The sequence below is a fragment of the Equus przewalskii genome, chromosome 23 (genome assembly GCF_037783145.1).
Source record: "Equus przewalskii isolate Varuska chromosome 23, EquPr2, whole genome shotgun sequence".
Taxonomy (NCBI): domain Eukaryota; kingdom Metazoa; phylum Chordata; class Mammalia; order Perissodactyla; family Equidae; genus Equus; species Equus przewalskii.
The window spans coordinates 26443002-26463157 of NC_091853.1; the positions used below are offsets into that span (position 1 = coordinate 26443002).

The window sequence follows — 20156 nt, forward strand, 5'->3', positions numbered from 1 at the left end:
CGGCTTTTAAAGATAATACCCAGCTAATTCTCCCAAATCCAGGATGCCTGAAAGCTATTTATCTTAAGGAAAATGCCTAGAGCATTCCCATAGGATGTAAATGAAGGATCCAAGCGTGTGGAACAGGAGTCCTCTGTATGAGGAACTAGTCAGGTGCCGCCCCCAGTGCAGGAACCAAGGCAGAGAGCATGAGGTGGGTGAGGGCAGAGTCCTTACCTGCTTCTGAGTACCAAGATTTTCCTGGCAGAGCTGGGGAGCATGAAGCATCACAGGCCTGCCTCCAGCTGTGAAATGCTGAAAGGGAAGCCAGGACCCTAAAGGAGGCTTTGCATCTCTGTGGGCTCTGCCTGTATTGTCTCTGGCACCGCTGTTTACTCCAGCTCCACAGCAGGTTTCCTTAGCATCCAGCCTGGTCTGGCCCAGCACCTAAGAGACTGGGTTTCAGGGAGGCTTATGTCCAAACAGTAAAATAATTATGATAGCTACATTTATTGAGGATTTACTGTGTTCTAGGTGTTGATCTATGTGTTTCTTATGTATTAACTCCTTAAAACCTTAGAATAACTCTGAAATCATGGTTATGTTTGACAGATAAGGAAACTGAGTCACAGAGAAGTATAGTATCTTTCCTGAGATCACTCTGCTAATAACAGGTGGAGGCAGAAATTGAACCAGTCTGCCTGCAGAGCCTGTGCTCTTCAGGGACGGGGGCCCCAGTGGGATGTGTAGGAGCCTCCAGAGGCCAGAGCAGAGAGGCCAGCTGCTGAGCAGTCAGACTCCTAGATCCAGTTTCTCCCTGTTGGAGCCAGCTGCCCCCGCCGCTCCAGGGAAGAAACTGCTGCCCTGTTGTATTACCCAAGTTTGCCAGAAGGATTAGCCTCTTCCTCATGTCAAAATAAGCCAAGCAGGAAAAAACCCAATAAACAACTTATGACTTCCAGCAGAAAAAGCTCTGCAGCTTCTCCAGCAGGATCTCTGCTGCGGAGGCCCGAATTTCCCAGGTTATGTACCAGTCGTAGGTAGATACTGCCGAGAGGGACACTGAGATCCGTGTTGTACAGGTCAGGACACTGAGGCCCAGCCCACTGGCGCTCAGTCTCTGCAGCAGCCCACCTTCTCTGCTGCCCCGATTGTATCACATGAGACACAACTGGTAGGCAGCCCAGAGCCCTGGGGTTGTCCTCAGTTTTGCCACGAGCTCTGGGACCACAGGCAATTCAGTTTCCCATCTTTAGGATAACGAGAATGAATTTGAGCAGTGGTTTTCAAAAATAGATTTTTTTATTGCAGTGGAACATTTTATTCAAATGAAACATTACCGACAGGTGTGTAAAATATGAAACAATTAAAAGCAGAGGTGTAAATTTTCAAAAAATGAACAAGGGAAGAAACCTTCGGCCAGTCAGACTTCTCTACAAATTGTTCTCTGAGCCTGCAGGGCTCTGCTTCCGTGCTCTTCCACACGTCATTCCTGCCCCTTCAGTTGCCTTTGCTCCTGCTGTTTTTATCGCAAGTTTTGGATTCCTCAGAGCCCCCTTCAACTTCTGCCTCCTTCCTGGAGCCCCTTTGCCTCCAGTGAGTCCTGACCCTTCCAGGTTCCTATTGCATTTATTAACTATTTTAATCATTGGGCTCCCCCATACTGCCTAGTGGTAGCTTGAAAGAATTTGTGTGTATGAGATATTTGCATGCACACAATATTTACGTTTGTATAGAAACAACATATTTGTATATGTATTTACATATATGTATGTATACTTGCATCTACGTATATATGTATATATATGTATGTGTATACACAAACAGCTTTTAAAGAAAGGCCATGTCTTTGTACTCCCCAGCACTTTATAGGCCCCAAATAAAGTTTTAATTGTGAGGATCATCTTTGTCCTCCCGAGCGTCGTGCCCATGTCAGGTACTCAGAAAATACTACTCAAATGATTGCATGATATGAGATTGTACCTGGAAAGTCCTGGATGTGAATCTTGGTTCTACCGTATACTAGCTATATAACCTTGGATAACTTTTCTTATCTGTCAGGTGGGCATGACAATGCAAGCCTTCCACAAATATTTATTGAGTACCTACTATATTCCAAGCACCATTCTGGGCCCAGAGGATTCAGCAGTTTACAAAGCAGACAGAAATCTCTGTCCTTATGGAGCTTACATTCCAGCCAGTTTCAGGAAGAGCCCCCCAGAATGGCCAGGAGAAGAGGAGGAGGAAAGTCCCTTATGCTTGGTCAGAGGCTGAGCTGCAACCTGAGTGGGGCTGCCGCACGATGGAGGCTCCCCTGTGGCCTGCATGGGGCACAGGGACTCCCTGGGTAGGATTTCTGCTGTGAGAGAAGAGAAGAGGACGACGGGGAAAGGCCACCTGGGCTGGATGGAAGGGGCAGCAAGTCTCTCACCTCCCTCCTCAGCCATATTGCTGTGCCTGACCCTGAGGCCACACACCCTCCTCCCCACACACACAGACCCGGTGGGCAGGAGGAACTGCACCAGGTGGAGATGCTCCAGTGTGAGGGCCCTTTGCCCCCCTGTGCCTCAGACTTGCATCAACTTACCCCCTCCAGCCCTGCCGTATGGTGGTGAAGTCTTACCTGGCACAGGTGCAGAGGCAGCCTGGCTGGCAGGGGCAGGTGGAGTCTCCTGGCCATGCAGAGGCTCACAGCCACACAGGAACAGAAAGAAAAGAGCATTCAACACACCGCAGAGATCTTCCTCCCAGCTCGTGGCAGAGGCAGGATGCTGGAGTCACTGAGCTCCCAAGAGATCTGGGGTTAAGTTCCCCCACCAGGTGGCCTCGAGTAAATGTAGGTGCTGAGTGGATTTGCTGTGGACTTGCATTTCCCATCGTCTCAGGCTGTGACAGTTGGCTGTTGCTTGTACACAGGTCCCCTTCCTGCCTTCTTCCTAGAATGAGGGAGGGCAGCCTTGGGTGATGTTTTATCTGCCCTCTCTACCCATCTCTTTTCCTTGTGCAAAGTACTCACTTCCAGGGTGTCTCTTTGGGAAGTGGAGAGATGGTGCTGTGACCATCCTCGCATTTGGCTCTGTCCATGACTGTGGTCAGCCCCGACAGCCCTCCTGGGCCTCAGAGTCCACACCAGCCTCTCTGCCTGGGATGCCCAGTGTCCATGGAAGTCTGTCTCTCACTTAACGTGATTTTGAGTAAGTTTTACTTGACCTTTGCTATGCTTCCCTTCTCTCTTCTATAGATTGGGACTGGTCGCAATTGCACTTACCTCCCAGCATTATTGAAAAGGTTAAATGAGCCTGTAAAGTGCTTAAAATAGTGTCTGGCTCATGGTAAGTGCTCTGTGTCTATTAATCCTAGTTTACTTGCCGTATTTGTATAGCGTTGGTGGGCTTGTTTGGTTGGCCCAATGGCTACAGGCTCACTGTGGGTAGGCTGTGTCTTAGCATATTCCTGTAGTCTCCATGCCTAGCCCAGTGTCTGGCACATGGTAGACATTCACCAAATATGTGTCCATGGAGCAGTAACCAGGTTTGGGCCACTGAGGGGACGAGTCATCATATGTGGAGACATATAGGTGGGAGGCATTGAGAAGGGGCAGTAAGTCAGGATCAGAGGGTGCAGTGTGGGAGAATGTGAAAACTGAGCTTGGAAGGGTAGACGGGGACCAGATGCCAGGGGGCCTTGAATGCCAGGGAAATGCCTAGGTGAGGCATTTGGGAACCATGGAAGTTTTCAGAGCAGGAGAGGGACATGATGGTCCAAGATTTCAGGGAAGACACTGGTAGAGGAATCTAGACTGGACTGGAGAAGAGAGAGCCTGGAGCCAGCAGGGTGACCAGTTAGGAGGTGTTGGGGACACACGGCTGGGAGTCACGAGCTGTGTGGGCAGGCGGCGTGCTATCTGCCCTTCCCCCTGCCTTCCCAGCACCCGGAGGAACCAGGCCAGCCCGGCGTGACCTTCCTGCGTCCAGCCCTGACTGTTCCCAGCCCTGGTCCTTGTCTATTTGCGTCCTGCTCACTCCGACACACCTTTCGCAGGTTGCCAGGTTACCGCAGCCCTGGGCTGCGTGAGGCCTCGTGCCGCGGCTCCGATGCTGCTTCGTTTCCCCCTCACTCTCCAGCCTCTATGTCTGTGTGTTTATTATTTTAATCTTCAAGTGAGAAACAGCGAGGTTGCTGGAAGTAGGCCATGCGCTTTTATTTGCTCTTCTCACCAAGGACAGACATGTTCCCCAGCCCTGGGAGCAAAGATCTGGAGCCCCAGGGGAGGGAGGTGTGAGGCAGAAAGTGGAGGAAACGCGGCCGCCACCGGGGAGGCCCGAGTGTGCCGGGCTGCCCACGCCCCGCTGGCGGCCATCTTGTGGGTGGCCTGTGGCCGTGGCCTCCTTGGGCCCGGAACGTGTTCATCAAGGGCAGGTTCACAGATGCCACCTGGTCCCAGCCCCCCTGGCCATTGTGACCCGGTGTAGCAGTCCCACCCTGCCTCTGGCACTGGGCTTATTCTCGTCGCCTGTGGCTGTGAATCTCGGCCACGGCTGTTTGGGAGGTGGGGTAGCTGGATAGAAGGAAGTTGCTCTTCCCCAACCTGTGTTAAGCACCTGCTGCATACAGAGTTTTGTATCTCGTGGCCACTATACAGGCAAGTAGAGAGTTCAGAAGACACAGATGTCCCTGCCTGGGCAGTGGAGTGTAATAAAAACAACTGCCATTTCGTGAGTGTTGACTGTGTGTTGGCCAGTGAGCTGAGTGCTTTGCATATACCTTCTCTCCTTTAATCCTCACGGTAACCGTGTGTCACAGTTGTTATTAGCACTGTTTTATGGATGAAGAAACTGAGACGAGATGAGGATAATTAACTCACCCTGGGTCACACAGCCAGTAAAGGTGAGTGTTGGTGACTCCCAGGTCCCCACTGTCAGTCCCGATGCTCAGCTGCCACTCCTGCTGCAGACACCCCAGAGCACAGGCCGTAGCATTTGGAAGTCCTGGGGTCAGTTTATTCCTCTGCCGCTTGCTGGCTGGGCGATCTTGGCCAACTCACCCTTACTTTTCTCATTTGCTTGTCTGTAAAAGGGAAATAATTGTGTATCCTTCACAAGGCTTCGAGGGAGGATGAAATAAGATAATTTGTCATAAAACTACTTTGTAAACTAGAGGGAGTTATACATACATTACACCTCATTTAAATGAGTCAGTAGTAAAAGCTTATTTTAAAAATACTTATTTACAAAAAAGGCACGTGCGTGTTTGGCTTTCTTTTGTTTAAAAGGAAATATGGTTAGTCTCACCTTTATACCAGAGGTGGTCAAGTGTGAAAATAGGAAGTAGTTCATTAGTGAAGGACCGGAGTTGGGAGGAAGTCTCCTAAGAGAGAGGGATGTTGCTAGCATGGCTGGCATAGTGGTTAAGAGACTGGGCTTGGGAGTCTGCTTACTGGCTGTGTGTCCTTGAACAAGCTCCTCAGTTCCTAACCTGTGAAGTGGAGGTAATAGTAGTTCTGGCTTCATAGTGCCATTGTGAGCTGCGAGGCATGCAGAGGGCTGAGGACCAGGCCTGATGTGTGGCAAGTGTTGATGGATGTTGAGGTCCATGTTGGTGATGAGGGGGACGCTGTTTGGGCAGTTAAAAGGCAAGGGCATCCTAGTTTGGGGGCTTGGCCTTATTTGAAGGCTGTCTCAGAAAAGGGGGATGGGGGGAACATCCTCATCTGGTGGGACTGAGGGCTGAGGCCACAGGGCAGCCTTGGTCCGAAGCCAGACCCATGTTAAGGGCTCTAAGCTAAATGGAGGCTCTGCTGCTGTTTCTCATCTGGGGATTAGTGGGGGTCAGGGCTGCAGAAGAGGGGGAAGTAGCCTTTGCCTGCTTGGTTCTGAGCAGGTTACAAAGCAGGAAGAGGAATGCATTCCATGGGGTAACTTGGCTTCGTCATCCTGGCCAAGGAGCAAAGTTTACTCACAAAGACTTCCTGTGATTTTTTAGAGGCTGGCCTGGTGGCATAGTGGTTAAGTTCTCACGCTCTGCTTTGGCAGCCTGGGGTTCGTAAGTTTGGATCCTGGGTGTGGGCCTACACACTGCTCATCAAGCCATGCTGTGGCAGCGTTCTACATACAAAATGGAGGAAGATTGGCACAGATGTTAGCTCAGGGACAATATTGCTCAAGCAAAAAAAGTAAAAGAAGATTGGCAACATATGTTAGCTCAGGTCCAGTCTTCCTCATACACACACAAAAGAGTTCCTGCAATTTCTTAACTTGTTACTTGGTTCTGTATGTGAGAGGAAAAAAGGAGACTGGGGAGCCAAGAGTTGTGGGAGGTGGGTGGGAATATTTAATCAAATGTTGGGAGTGGCTTGCTGGGATGCATTTATCAATTTCTTGCAGAAAGGTGATCTATAATAATTCTGAGTATAGCCCGATGGTAAGAAGTGGTCAATCAGTAGTGTCTGGGCGTTTCACGATTCTGAAGATGAGAGGTAAACATGGATATTTAGAATGTTTAGAAGTAGGCCCCAAAGAAGTTGTACTGTGTTTCCCTTTCTGGGTTCATTGTCCATTCAGCCAGCAGACGAGTACTGGAAATGGATGTGCCATCTGTGATGGCATAAAGGGCTGTGAGACGCAGTCCAGGTCCACGAGAAGCTTCCTTGCAGTTAGGCTGTTTTATAACTGTTCCCAAATCATGTTAGCTCTGGAAGCTATTTTAGGAACTCCTTTGGTTATGAACCATATCTTATATTTAATTTTGATTCTCCTTCTCCTCTTGTCCTGGATTCAGTAGCAGCATCAACAAACATCGTGTGCCTGGCATTGTCTTAGGTGTTGGAAGTATTTAGAAGAATCAGAGATTCTTGGTAAGAGCTCGTTAATTAACTAGAGCTGGTACCAAGAACAGCCTCCCAAGGTCTTTCGGCCTCCTCTGTGTAGTCAACACTTTTCATGTCTCAGAGGACCCTGAGCTTCTATCTGGAGCGTATCGGTATCTGTGAAATGCCTGGAGCGAGGCAACAAGGTAGAGAGCTTTGCCCCCACTTTTCCTCCGTTGCTGCCTGTTCATAATAACAGCAAGTATTTCAGCCCACCCCAGGGGACGCCTGAAGGTGGGCGAAGCTCCATCTTCCCGCCTACCTCCTGAGGCCCGTGATGGCGCTCCTTTGCTCCTTTCTCTTCATCTGCTGCCGTATCTGGTGAGGATGGCATTCTGCTTTTTCCTTAGCCAAAATCCACAGTTAGTCACCGTGGGGAGCTATTAAAGTCTCTGGTCTTTGATTCCCTGGGAGAGGGTGGGTTTGACAGTGCCTTCCTACCTATGAGATGAAGACAGCTGATTTCTGTCTCCATTCTCAGCCTCACACGGGGCCACATAGAAATGGAAACCTCATAACTGATCCCCAAAGTTCAGAGATGACCTTGCACTGTTTTCAGCCCCTAACAAGCCCCACTTAGTGTCCTCCATTCCGAGGGTGAGGTCATTGCTGGTGTTTGTGAGGTTGGATGTCCCTTTGATGCTTGGGGACCCTTTCCAGAAGCTGGAGTAAGATGAGTAAATTCATGTTTACAAGTGTGGATCAAAGGAAGGAGAGAGTAGCCGAAACCCAGAGGACCAGTGTATGCAGGGAAAGCACTGGGATCAAGTGAGCCCTTTTCTGGTGTATTGGTCGGGGCCTTGGGGGTGGTCATGTTCACAGGCCTAATCTAGCCTGATCAGCCAGTCAACAAGTATTGATTGAGTGCTGCTGGGAGTTTAGCTTTGGGAAGAATGAAAGAGAATCCTAAGCTTTCCTGGGCCCTCTATTTGAAAAGTTCAGACTCTAGTTGGAGGCACGAGATGAGCACATGAGACGAGACATGACAGCATATTATCAGGCTCTAAATTGTAACGTGGGGTTACATGTGTTGTTGGCATTCGGAGAAGGGAAACAATCATTGTGGCGAACGTGTGGCCTGCAGGATTGCCACCTATCTGCCTAGGAAAGAATGGAGAATAAAGGTAGAATATGTTGCTTTGTCTAGTAGAGACCATGGGTCTCAGGTTCTAGTCCAGCATCAGCAGTGTTAGAGCATCTTCTCCTTGCAGGAGCGTGGCCGGGTGGAAAGGACCCATCCAGTGAGCACTCAGGAAAGGAGCAGGTGCGTGCTGGGATCAGCGAACAGGGTTTGATTCCCAGCTAAGGGACGTGGAGCAGATTAATGAAGATAAGAAAGCGTCTGGCTTAATGTTTTTCAGATAGGAATAATTCAGCACAGGTTTATTGATATATTCTTAAGATCCCCACAGAGAGAGTCTTGAAGAAGACACCCTGGCAAGGTAGAAACACGGTGTGTGGAGGGTGAGGGTGAGAATGAAGAGGCAGCCCTGTGGGTGGACTAAGCAAGAGAGGGAGTGAGAATTCCAATAGGTTCTGCTGGCGGTCAGAGTCTGCTGACCCCTGGCCTGCTCGGGCCACTTTCAGAGGGTTGTTCCGGTTCCTGATCCCAATTCGGAAGGAAAATGTCAGACGAGAGCAAGTGCAGAGGAAGACTGCTGGCTGGTGTGGAGAATGGTTAAGAACACAGGAATATTTACCCCAGAGAGGGAAAGATTTCAGCAAAGGGGGTTTGCTGGGCACGGTTTTGTGTATTTAAAGGACTGTCATGTAGGGTGGGTGTCAGGCTTACTCCGTGTTGCTCCAGAGGCCAGCCCTGGGGCCAGCGGGTAACAGGGACAAGGAGGCAGATGTTGATGCATGGAACTGAATTATTTTTCCACTATTTGAACTGGGAAGGACGTGAGGGAAGGAAGATGGGTGACTCTGGGAGGTAGTGAGCTCCTTCAGTGGGGCCCATAGTGTTTAGAGGTAAGCTGAATGGCCACCACGCAGGGATGCTAATAATGAAAACAGTAGTGATGGGTACCACTTAGTGAACACCTGTGTACCAGGCAGTGTTACCAAGTGCTTTCCTTGTATGGCCTCACTTAGTCCTCACAACACCACTGGGAGGGGGTATGAATAGCTTATTGGCCCTACTTTATAGAACCCACCCAAAGGTCTCACGCCTTGGCCTCAAACCCAAGGCTGATCTTGTATTGACCAAAGATGAGGCCGGATGACCTCTTGGGTTTCTTACAACACAAGGATTCTAAAGGCTCCATCTGATGGGTCATCCCAGGCCAGTTGGATGGGGTTGGGCAGCTCCACTCAGTTTGGGGCAGGAATGGTACTTACTGCTCTTACGGTGACTTCACTGTAGGTGCGTTTGCCAGACCGCGAGGTCAGTGGGAGAGGCTCTGCGTGCACTGGTGTTCCGTTGGCTGTTGGGAGCTGGCCTCTCGGGGGAAGTGCCTGGGGAGTCCCAGGCTTATCTGAGCTCCTCCTGTCCTGCGTCCTCCAACCCTCTGGTGACTTGGGGCTCTCAGAAGCACCAGTGGTGCTTTTTTCACATCAGCCTTCCCAGAAGCTTCTTGACTGTGCCGTTAGCACACAAGTGTCCTGAAGATATCCCCCTTCTCCCACGCCTTCCTAGCTCTGCCACTCTAGAAGGGCACAGGTGCCATGGTCTAGGTGCCATGACTTGGAGGGGTGGAAGGTCTCGATCTACCTTATTTTGGGGGGCCAGGGTGGGATTAAGGAGCTAGCTGTCCTCCTGGTGTTGTACTTCCCCAGTTTACCAGCCTCTGCTGGCCGAGGGTTGAGTTCTGCCAGGAACTGTGCCTGACACACGGTAGGCCCCAAGCACATTATTTTGTAATAAATAAATGGCCCATTCCTGTTGGAGGACTTTCCTGCTTTCTCAGTGCTCACCCTGGCCCCTGAAGGTTTTGAAGTTTTCAGAGGGACGGTGTTGGAGGGTCGGGGTGGGGGTTCTCTCACCCCACGTTACACAGCATTGGGGGAAACTTCTCAGTGTAATCTTTTGTTTTTTAAGGCAGAGCTGTTATTGCTGTTCCTCTTTTGGGGAAAGAACATTGACCTCAGCAGCATGTGCCAGATCCTAACCTGAAAATAATGGCTGCCTGCCAGTCCAGAGGGCTTCGGAGAGCTGAACCCTCTAGAAGAGTGTTGTTCCAACACCCTCCCTCTGTAAATGAAACAATCACAGAGCTGCCTCTCACCCCCAGGATTCTAGTCAACAACCCCTGCCCACTCCCCAGCTCTCTGTATGCACAGGATGTATTCACATGGTCAAAGATTTTGTGGATCCTTACTTTTGTTAAGGTTTCATATTATGAAAACAGCATAAGATGCATCCCAAATATCTCTGAAATATATGACGTTAAATATTTTGTTTTAGACTGCCTCAGCCTCTCTCCCACTTGGCAGATGAGAGCCTGGGCCCGGAGGCCATGTGCCTGCTCCAGCTCCTGACAAGGCTGGCACTTTGCTGAAAGCCCAGACTTGAGCCCTGGCATGCATAGCAGCCCTGGTGTCTTTCCTCTTCCGTCTTAGACTGTGGGTATAGGCATGGGCATGCCCCTTCATGGGGGAGAAGGCAGTATGGAAATTAAAGCTCAAGTCAGGGTTGTTTGGGGAACCCCCGTCCTACTTGTGTTTGTGACTTCTGCTGTCTAGATCTGACTCAGCCAAGCGAAGCACTAGTTTGTTCTGGGGCAGGAAAGAAACTCCATTTTTGAGTCACATGGTACTAAGACTGTGTGGTCACACAGAGGTCAGTACAGCCCCATGAGTCATCAGTTGCCCAGGTTCTGTGTACCCTAGAGACATCTCCTCTTGCCCAGAACTTCCCTCCTTGATGAAGACAAAGAACCCCAAGAGCAGCAGTAACATCTAAAGGTCCCAGCCTGTGCCTGAGGGTATCTAGCCAAGACCCCTCCTTCCCTGCTGGCATGTCTGGCCTATAGCACAGACCACAGGTCCACCATGCAGGGATGGGGTAGAGCTCTCTTCAGTCTGACTCACGTGGCCCAGCCACACTACATCTCTCTGGAAATTATTTCCATCCGGTGACAGGGCCAGGATTTCAAGAGCAGCCAGCCAAGAGGCGCGTTGGGTTACTCCCTCAGTCCCAGAAAGACTTTGTCCCCCTGCATTTTGGGCAGCACTAGAAGCCCCTGGTCCATGGGCTTTGGCTCGTAGGGTGACCATGTTCACTCAGCCCCAGCCCCTCGTCAGATAGCAGGTGCTGGTCCCATTGCCAGTCCCATTTGCTCTAGGCTGAGCCATGAGCCCTCTGGGGCAGGAGCTTAGATATAGCGATCAGTGTCCTAGGACAAGATAGACATTTTCATTTTCTCAGGAAATGATGGGAGCCAGCTTGGGCAGGATACTTCAGAGCCTGGATTTTTGGCCTAAGAGGCAGACTGACTCAGTCTGCCCAGAAGAAAGCATCTACTTAGAAACAGGGCATGCTGGTCACAGTATCGGCCATCCTAGGCCTGACCTTCCCCCTAGACAAACATGCCTCGTCACTGTGCTGCCCTTGGGTGTATTCCACTTGGGAGTCTCTGTTGGTGCTGGGGCTCACGTCCGTTTGTGCAGTGAATTCAGGACTTGACTTGGCCTTCGCTCGTCTTCCTTCACCCTGCAGTCACGGGAGTCCCGTGTTCTCAGGGCCAGCGTCTGCCAGGCCACTTACTGTCTGCTGCTTGGCTCCAGCTCTCCGTCTGTGGCGGCATTCCGTGTCTGCATCTGCATCTCACCTCTGCCAGGACCTACCCTCCAGCACAGGCTGTCCCCAGCCCTCGTCTCTTGGATTTTTCACTTGGCACGTGGCACTGCATTGTGTCCTTGGAGTGTTTGTTGTCACTGCTGGGCCTTGTTTTGCTTCAGCTCAGCAGCCTAGGCAGAAGTGCTCTGGTACCTTGGGGCGGGAATTTGATGGGAAAAACTCCTCAGTGGTTCTGGGGTGGTTGCTCCAGGCAACTGACAAGATGCAGTCTTTAAGGCTGTAAGACTGACCACATCATGATCATTATTGTTGAACGAAGCTATTAACAGCACTGTTTCTTCAGGAACCTTCTAACCATGAATATCATCAGACTTCTAATCTACGAGTACCATTTCTAACAGCGCCCCCCAACCCAGCACATTTTCAGACTTGTTCTGATTATTAAAAAATGTATAGATTCTTGTTAAAGTTCCCTGACCTGAGATTAGAAATTTCCTTAGCAAGTATTTAACTATCCCAGCAATTTGGCTTTTACTTGGCATCTATAACCATTTTTCTCCAAGCCCCTCCTGTCTTCGACTTACCACCTGAGCATACTTGATCCTGTCTACTTAGTCTTGTCAATTGAAGCTAGGTGTGGTAGTGCCTGTTAAGTACTTGGATGGAGGACCAAGAATGCCAGCTACTGTAGGTCTTTTGGGGTCTTAGTAGGCCTTTTCTTCTAGTGCCTGCTATGGTACCAAGCACAAAATTATCATTATCCGTCAACATCGTCATCATCATAGTGATAGCTGGCATCAGTTGAGCATTTTCTTTGTTTTGGGCATTGTGCTCACTGCTTCTGTATCTCCTAACAGGCTCACCAAGAAAATCCCTAGGAAATATAGTGAAGCTGAAACTAGAAACTTGGAGAAGTCAAATAAGTTGTTCGTCTATATAACTAGTAAAGAGGCTGTAGTAGAGTTTAGAGTCAAACCTGTCTCATTTTAGTCTGAGTTTTTAACGACCGTATGTACTATCTTTGTTTAGGGGTATGTCCTCACTAAATGTCTGTTGAATGGCAAGATTGCTCCAGCAGTATCACTAACAATGAGGACAGCACCCAACATCGAAGACTGACATTGCTAGACTCCGTACTAAGTGATACACATCAATAATCCATTTAATCTGCACAGCTCGATGAGGAAGATTTCCCCATTTTGCAGGTTAGGAAACTGAGGCTCACAAAGGCTGAGTTAATTTGCCCAAGGTCACACAGCTAAATAGCATATAGTCAGTATTTGGATGCTTATTATCTCTAATCAGTGTAAGTCTTTTCTCTTGATCGCTGTGCCATTGTCTACAAAGAGCATGACTCATTTTTACCTCTGTCCCTTTCTTCTTGCTACCCCCATACTTACCTTGGGGTGCTTCTCCTTTGTCTCTTCCTTCTCATCCTATTCTTTCTGAGAGGCCCAGGCTGGGGCCCTCTTCTCAGACTATGCCTGAGAACTTTGCAAAATTGGTTCTTTTATTTATATTTTCTTAAACTTTACTTGTAGACATATCCTCACGTTAAAATCACGTGATTTAAGATTAGTGCTCCATACTACAAGAGTAGACCTATTTGTCTATCTTATTTCTGACCAAAGGAATGGAGCAGAGAGCCCAGTACCAGACCCATGTGTATCCAGACACCTGATTTATGACAGAGGGGGCACTGCTGAGCGGTTGGGAACGGATGGTCCTTTTAGTGAGCAGTGCTGGGTCAGTTGGATATCCACAAGAAGAGTAACGAATCTTGACCACTACCTCTTGTCATACGCAAAAAATAAATTCCGGAGAGATCATCAATCTAAATGTGAAAGTTAATACAAAATAAAACTTCATCTACAAGATAATGTAGAATATTTTCATAACCTTGAGGTAGCCATACATTTTTTAAAGGAGACATTGAAAGCACTGACTATAAAGGAAAAGATTGATAAGTTGGATGACATTAAAATGAGGAACTTTTGATCATCAAAAGACAGCAATAAAAGAGAGAAAAGGCAAACAGGGTGGAGAAGATATATGCAGGACCTATACCTGGCAAATGGATTTGTAACCAGGATATTTAAAGAATCTGACAAATCCATAAGAAAAAGAACCGCTTCCCCCATCATGGGCAAAAGAATGTCTCGTACTTAGAATTGTGAGTTGTATACAGTTTTCTTCTCCCAGTTCCAGGTTTTACCCAGTTTGTCCTGGATCATTGGCACAACCTGGTGGCTAGCCTTGGGAACTGTCTAGCCTGTGGCTCTTGGCATTTTCTTTTGTGTGTGGACTGTGGGCCCTTCCTTTCGTATGTCCTACTTCACATCAGCTGTTTATTCTGCCACAAGTGCCTCCTTCCTCATGAATACATAATACATATGTCTCTTCCTCTTTTCCTTTGGCTTGTTAACTTTTGATCAGCTATTTTAAGAATATTTCTCTCCGGCTTCTTTTCTCCCCACCCCTCCCCCCCCGCCTCCTTTTTCGTTTCCCTTTTTGTACCTTCTCGTTTAGCCTAAAAGCTGGTGGTGGTAAAAGTTATCCTAAAATACCTGAAAGCCTTTGGGGGTGTAGCTTATTCTGTGGGCTCCAGAGGCAGAGCCCACATCCGAAGACTAGTAGTTAGTTACAAAGAGAGATTTCATCTCAGTTATGTTCCACTTGTCTGAGTCTTCCAAAGGTGGGATGGGAGTTACTGAGTCATGTAGAGACTGGACAGTGTATTGGTCATAGTGTTGTTTATGGAGGGCCCTATGCCTTGGATGGGCAGCTGGATTATTATAATCTCTTCCAATCTTATCAACAAAGCCTTGATCAGACCCCTTGAGGATGTCTAGAAGCAGCAACTCTCAACTGGGAGAGAGGGCCAGTATATTGGAATGATTCTTTTGTCCTTGTGGGTCAGGATGGGTCACGAATATCATGTATATTTAAAAATAATTCTCATGCACCCTTCCACCCACAGCCCTCAATAGAGAGCTGGTTGACAACCATTGGTCCGAAAGTTTAGGTTTCCCTTATTTTCCTCTGTGCCCATGTTTTCCTCCAATAGCAACATCTATCAGGGTAAAGCTTTTCTCTTCAGTTACAGTCTTGATTTATTTTATTTAAATCCTCACTCTGGCAGAGCTTCCTCCCATTTTTTAATGTAAACGTATTGTATTTTGGACACATTACTACTGAGGAAACAAACTGGAAGCTCTGCAGGTATGTTTTGACTTTTTAAAGTTTGTGGCAATGTTTAAAAATCAAGGGTTTAACATAATTAATCAGGATTTTCGCCTTCTTCTGAAAATCTGGACGATCTGGGCTCCTGGGGTCTCCGTTCCTAGATGGCCCCAAGCAGGCAGGTCTGGGGAGGGGCTGTCCACGAGGAGTGGCACGTTCCTTCCACTTGGCACGGTCCCTCCCCAGCCCGCTTCACTTCATTACCTGCCCGCCTGGCCCTCCGAGGCATTTGAGTTTGTGACTTCCCGAAGTGGGTAAAATAGGCATTGTGGGCTAGCCTGGGAACCCAACCAGTAGTATGTTTAATATTATTTCAATGGGGAAGTAAATTTCAGCTTTTAAAGAGCAGAGTTTTGAAATATCAAAAATGCAAATCTGGGAATGCTTGTAGGGTCCTCAAGTAGAGTGTGTATGTCTGGAGGTGATGGCCTGTGTCTTCTACTTGTCCTGTGCTGGATGTTGGCTTAGCACCTAGTGGGACTTAATGAATGATTTCCCTCATGGGGTCACGGAGTGCCCGTCGTCTGCCCGCTCCCAGGCAGTAAACTGAAACACCATCTCGCTGTGGACCTGGGTCTGTCAGTTCCGCCTGAGACCGGATCACTGCCGGATTTATCTAGAACAGCTGCTGTAGCCTTAGGTACTTGTGTGGAGTTTGGGACCATTCCCCTGCACAGCTCCCCTGGCCTGAGAGAAACGGTGTCTTTCCTGAGTAAAGATCCAGCGGGCCCTAATAAGGGAGGACAGAGGGGCCTGCAGTAAATAAGCCTGCCCTCCTGGCTGAGGCCCGCCAAACAGGAGTTGGTGGCAATTACACAGTGCTTGCATTCCAGACCCTGGACAAGGCAGGGTGAAAGTTCAGCTCATTCCCTTTAAAGAAAAAAAAAAAATCCTTCGTCTTTGGCATTTCGGAGTTTTGACCCAGATCAGTCAGAGGCCGCGGAGAGCTCTCGATGTGTGGAGAGTGTGTATAGTTTCCGAGGCCTGTCGCTGAAGAGAAGCCGAAGAGAGCTGGTGATAGTGCTGGGTTTGAGTTGAAGCCCTGCCTTTTCACTGTTGCCCTGGCTCAGGGTCCGCAGGCCTCACGGGGCGGACAGAAGGAGCCAGCACCTTCTCCTCACTCAGAAGTTATCTTTACCCTCTGAAATCAAGCACCGCATGCTGCACCCTGTAAAACTGCTTCCTTGTAGGCTCCAGCGTCCTTGCTGAGTAAACATCCTCCCATGTTTTTGGAACTGAATTCATTTCTGCTTCCTGGTCATCCCATTCGGGTTTTTCTGTTCTTGGCACTACGCAGAATCAGGTTAATAGAAGGAAGACCTAGAATTGGGCAGAGGCACCTAAAATGACTGTTGCAATCCTAGTAAAATTGTAAGAAGAGGAATGGGGTCGTGGGAAGAAAAAGAAAAGACGTAGATAAAGTGAAACGAAACAAAACCTTTCCAAACATAGTGCTGTTGTAATGCTCTGCAAGTCAGAGTTGGTCGCCACTGACCCCCTGCGATGGGGACCTTTCTTTGCACGGACTCAAGCTTAAGTTGTGCTGTGGTAAACCGGAGTCAGCCTCTCTCTGTAAATCCTGTGGCTGTGGATGGCCCGCCTCTGACCCTAACTTCTTGCTCCGTCTCTCATGACTTATTTGCCTCTTCTCTCTCACTTCCACCCACCCGTGACATCTCCATCGCCATGGCAGTGAGCAGCCACGTCATTTACCAGGTTCACAGGGTGATGGGCCAGCTCTGTGCTGAGCCCTACTTCCCTCTAATTCTCCCTCCTGAAGCAGGAGGCTCCCTGGCAGAGCTCAAAGCCCTTTGTTTATTTGATCCTGGGCTCTTGGATAAATCAGGAATGTCCTGACATGAACTTAGTCATGTTTTTCTTCCATGGAAAAGGAAACTACGGCAAATGGTATTTAAGTAGGCAGAGGACCATTCCGGGGACTTGCTTTAGTGCCATCAAGGCCACATTCCTTTGGTCATCAGACCAGTAGGTGACTTCTTTATTGGCATGCTCTGCCCTGGAGCCCAGAAGGTGTGAATTTGAAGCACTTTCCCCCCTGCTGGGAGGCTGGCACAGATGATCTGGGCTTCTTTTAAAACCATGGAGTGCCATGGTTGTCTTCCAAGTGGTCTTCTTTCTCCTGGGTAGAACCTTGGCCCAGAGTAGTTCCTTGAAGAAGGCTGCTTGGGAAGCGGGGTATGGGATAAGGTGGCTGCCTGGCCTCTCATTCTCAAGCCATCTCCCTGGAAGTTGCAAGGTTGTTAGTGTGATAGGCTTTATGAGTCAGCCGCTCCAGGACCTGAGTATATCTCTCACTTCCGGTCAGGTCTAGGCTCATATGGTGCAACTGGTTGTGAGAAACCTTTGTGAGTCTGCATTCTTTGGATGGAGCGGAGTGGGCCTCTAAGACTCCTTGGATCTATCTAGGTATACAGGGTCCAGTGAGTTAGCATCTGAGCTGTTCTGGAAACATTTCTGGGTCTGGGTGCAGGGAAAGGTTGGGAGTTGTGTGCATTACTGCACTGGAGACCTGTCAGTATCCAAAAACACCCCAAGTCAGTCTCCAGAGCATTGGTGGGAAACCCCCCTCCCTGTGAGAGTTTCCAGGTGTGTGAATGCCCGTGCATCACCCTTGCAGGGGCAGTGGGGGTGGCCCGGTGGGTGCTCATCTCACTTGGCTGCCCACCCCAGAGAAAAGAACCCAGTTGTTGGCCACTGCAGGTCCAGGCTTGGCTGCCGCTCTGTTTTGCTGCTTTTCATGTTGTCAGAGGATCTTCTTGGGAACAAATGACTCAGCAACCTGAATCTCTGGGACTGAGTGGCCTAAGCGCCTTTTGAGAAGTGATTGGACGTATCCACCTAGACCCTAAAATTCTGAGTCCGGAAAGGATGGAGATCCAGCCTGGTTTACTCTAGATTCTTCATGCTGCGGTTCAGTTTGGTTTCTCCAATTCCTCCCCGATAGAAGGCTCTCACTCATGGGGTAAGCAGACAATGTTTTAATTATGCTTTTAGTCCTTAGGAAATTCCGGGGAGAAAAGTCCTGGTTTGTGGCCCAAAAAGCAAAAAGCAACAAAAATCAGCCACGGCTGTAATTCTGGACGTAACTGTGGCAGAAAGAGTTAATAGGACGGTGGTCTCAGGGTGAGGACCATTTTTTTTCTCATGTCTGGGAGAAGCTCATGTGGCTCAAGAAAAGATGACGCAACACTGAGCGTGGGACAGTCCTGTCTGGGTTCTGGGCGCTGTCACTCAAAGAGTTAAGCTAGTCTTGTGGCTGGGAAGCCCTCAGGGCAGGCATGAGCCTGCAGGGACCAGGCCCTCTATGCCCCAGAGCAGTGAGGTGGAGGGTAAAAAATGGGCTGAAAAGTGTGGCCAGAGAAGCGGAGTGTAGGCCCAACTTTTTTTTGCCTTGTTTGACCAGCCTTGGCACTGCCCTCCGGCTCTCCAGGGGAAAAGCTGCAGTTCTGCTCTTGCAACACAAGGAGCAGACTGGAGAATTTAGATCTGCGTCACAGAGCTCAGAGAGAGAGAGAGAGGAGAGAGAGAGAGAGCGCTCCGTGGATAGGTCTGCTAGCAACAGCCGTGCTGCAGCAGAGAGAGAGAGAGAAATCAAGAAACAAGTCATAGCAACACCGGGCACCAGGTTCTGCCAGCTCACTTGCCAAGCGTTCAGAATCTGTCGGGGGGCCGGAGGCCTCTGGGTAGCCTAGTCTAAGGAGATGACACGCAAGGTGGCACGGGCGGTTCCCGCGGGGAGGAGGTGGGGTGGTGGTGGGGGGCAGGGGTTGGAGCAAGAGGTTGCGGGGCGATGGTGGAAGGTTTAACGGGACCAATTTCTGGAACATTCGGGACTGCGGCACCTTACAGCCGGACCGAGATTTGGGTCTGCGCAGGCTACGATGGGTGGTCCGACGGGCTTCGGGACTTGATGGCGTAACCCCCTTCTTCACCCACGTACGTATTTGCTGGGATCGGGGGTGATGTCTCTGCGTATGTGGGTGCTCTGTCTTTCTCACCTTCTTTCTCGCTTTTTGCTATTTTTTCTCTGAGGGAGGGTTTTTTTCCACTTTAATTTCTTTTTCCTTAGTGTCAGCTGCTCAAGCCTGACCAGGGTAGAGGAGAGAGGAGCAAGCTGTCCCCGTCGTCCCACCTGACCTCCCAGCCTTTACCCCCATTTTCTTCTGTTGGACAGACAGGCAGACTGCTTTTCCAGGTTGTTTGGGTGTCAGCGTCTGTCTGTCTGTCCATGCAGTTCTTAGGTGGAAGAGAGTGAGAAGGAGAAGTGCTGAGAGGAAGGCAAGGAGGACAGTTTTCCAAGGGGTGCCTTATTGAAGTGTTGGGCCCTGGGAATCTGGGGCTGGTGGGGAGCAGGTGGGCAGGATGGGGCGTGGGCTGGGAGAAGTGGGGTAAAGCTGGTAGGTTTGTCACTGCGTAGTTGGGAAAAGTGGGGAATGGTGACGCAGTCACTGTTGGATCTTGTTAGGAGCTCTTGGGGGACAGGTAGTGAGGCTCCCGGGGTCTATAGGGCCAGCTGAGAGGGGTTAAGGATGAGCTGAGAAGGGAAGCTAGCATTTAGAGATTAAATGTCATCCTTTTGGCGTTGGAAAGTTGTTTACCTTGCGCTCTCTGTGTCTCCATGTTGGCACCCTTCCAGTTCACATGTGATGGCCTTCCTTGTACTGCTGCATCATTAACTAAGTGACTGAGCTGGCCTTCCATTGGCCAGGGGAGGGCTCTCACTCCAGACACCTCCTCTGATTGGTGGGTGGGCCAATGGCAGGTGAAAACCTTTTTTTGATTGGCTGAGGGCAGGGTATCAAATCTGAATTTGCATTTCACTTGCTTAAAGGGGAGGGGGGGAGAAGCCCAGCAGCTTTCTAAAATCTGTTTAGGGGTGTGCGTATGTTCCTGTGTCTGTACCTGCTTTTGACTGACCAGTCGAAGCCTTTTTTATCTCATGCACTATAAGGAAGAGGAGCTGAGGGTTTCCCAAACTTTTGTTTGGAGGGGCAAGGGTTGGGGAGATGGGTGCGCAGAGGGTTGACCAAACTGGAAGAGAATATTTGTTCTTTAGTTTGTGTCGGAAAAGGGAATTTTCCAATCAGCCACACCTCAGTGTTGCGGCAAAATAATTCTTGGCTCCCCTGGAAACGCATGGGCAAGGTAGGGCAGAGCTGCTGCTGCTGATATTGCCACCACCCTGGGCTTCCTGCTGACTCTGGGCTACTCCCCGGGGACAAGAGATTTGCATTGACGTCCGGGGCTGTCCAAAGCTGAGCCCAGTATGGAAAGGACCTGCCTTCTGGAAGCTGCTGCTCCCTGGTG

General features: G+C 49.5%; 1 long non-coding RNA gene across 1 annotated transcript; it reads right to left on the bottom strand.

The window, feature by feature from the left end:
• Nucleotides 1-1276: 1276 nt before the first annotated feature.
• LOC139078919 (uncharacterized) lies at nucleotides 1277-5442 on the bottom strand. The gene is made up of 4 exons (XR_011532112.1): nucleotides 5271-5442; nucleotides 4844-5046; nucleotides 2603-2915; nucleotides 1277-2335 (listed from the first exon to the last, which is right to left on the bottom strand). It is a non-coding gene; the product is annotated as an uncharacterized lncRNA (long non-coding RNA).
• Between the last annotated feature and the right edge of the window lie 14714 nt (nucleotides 5443-20156).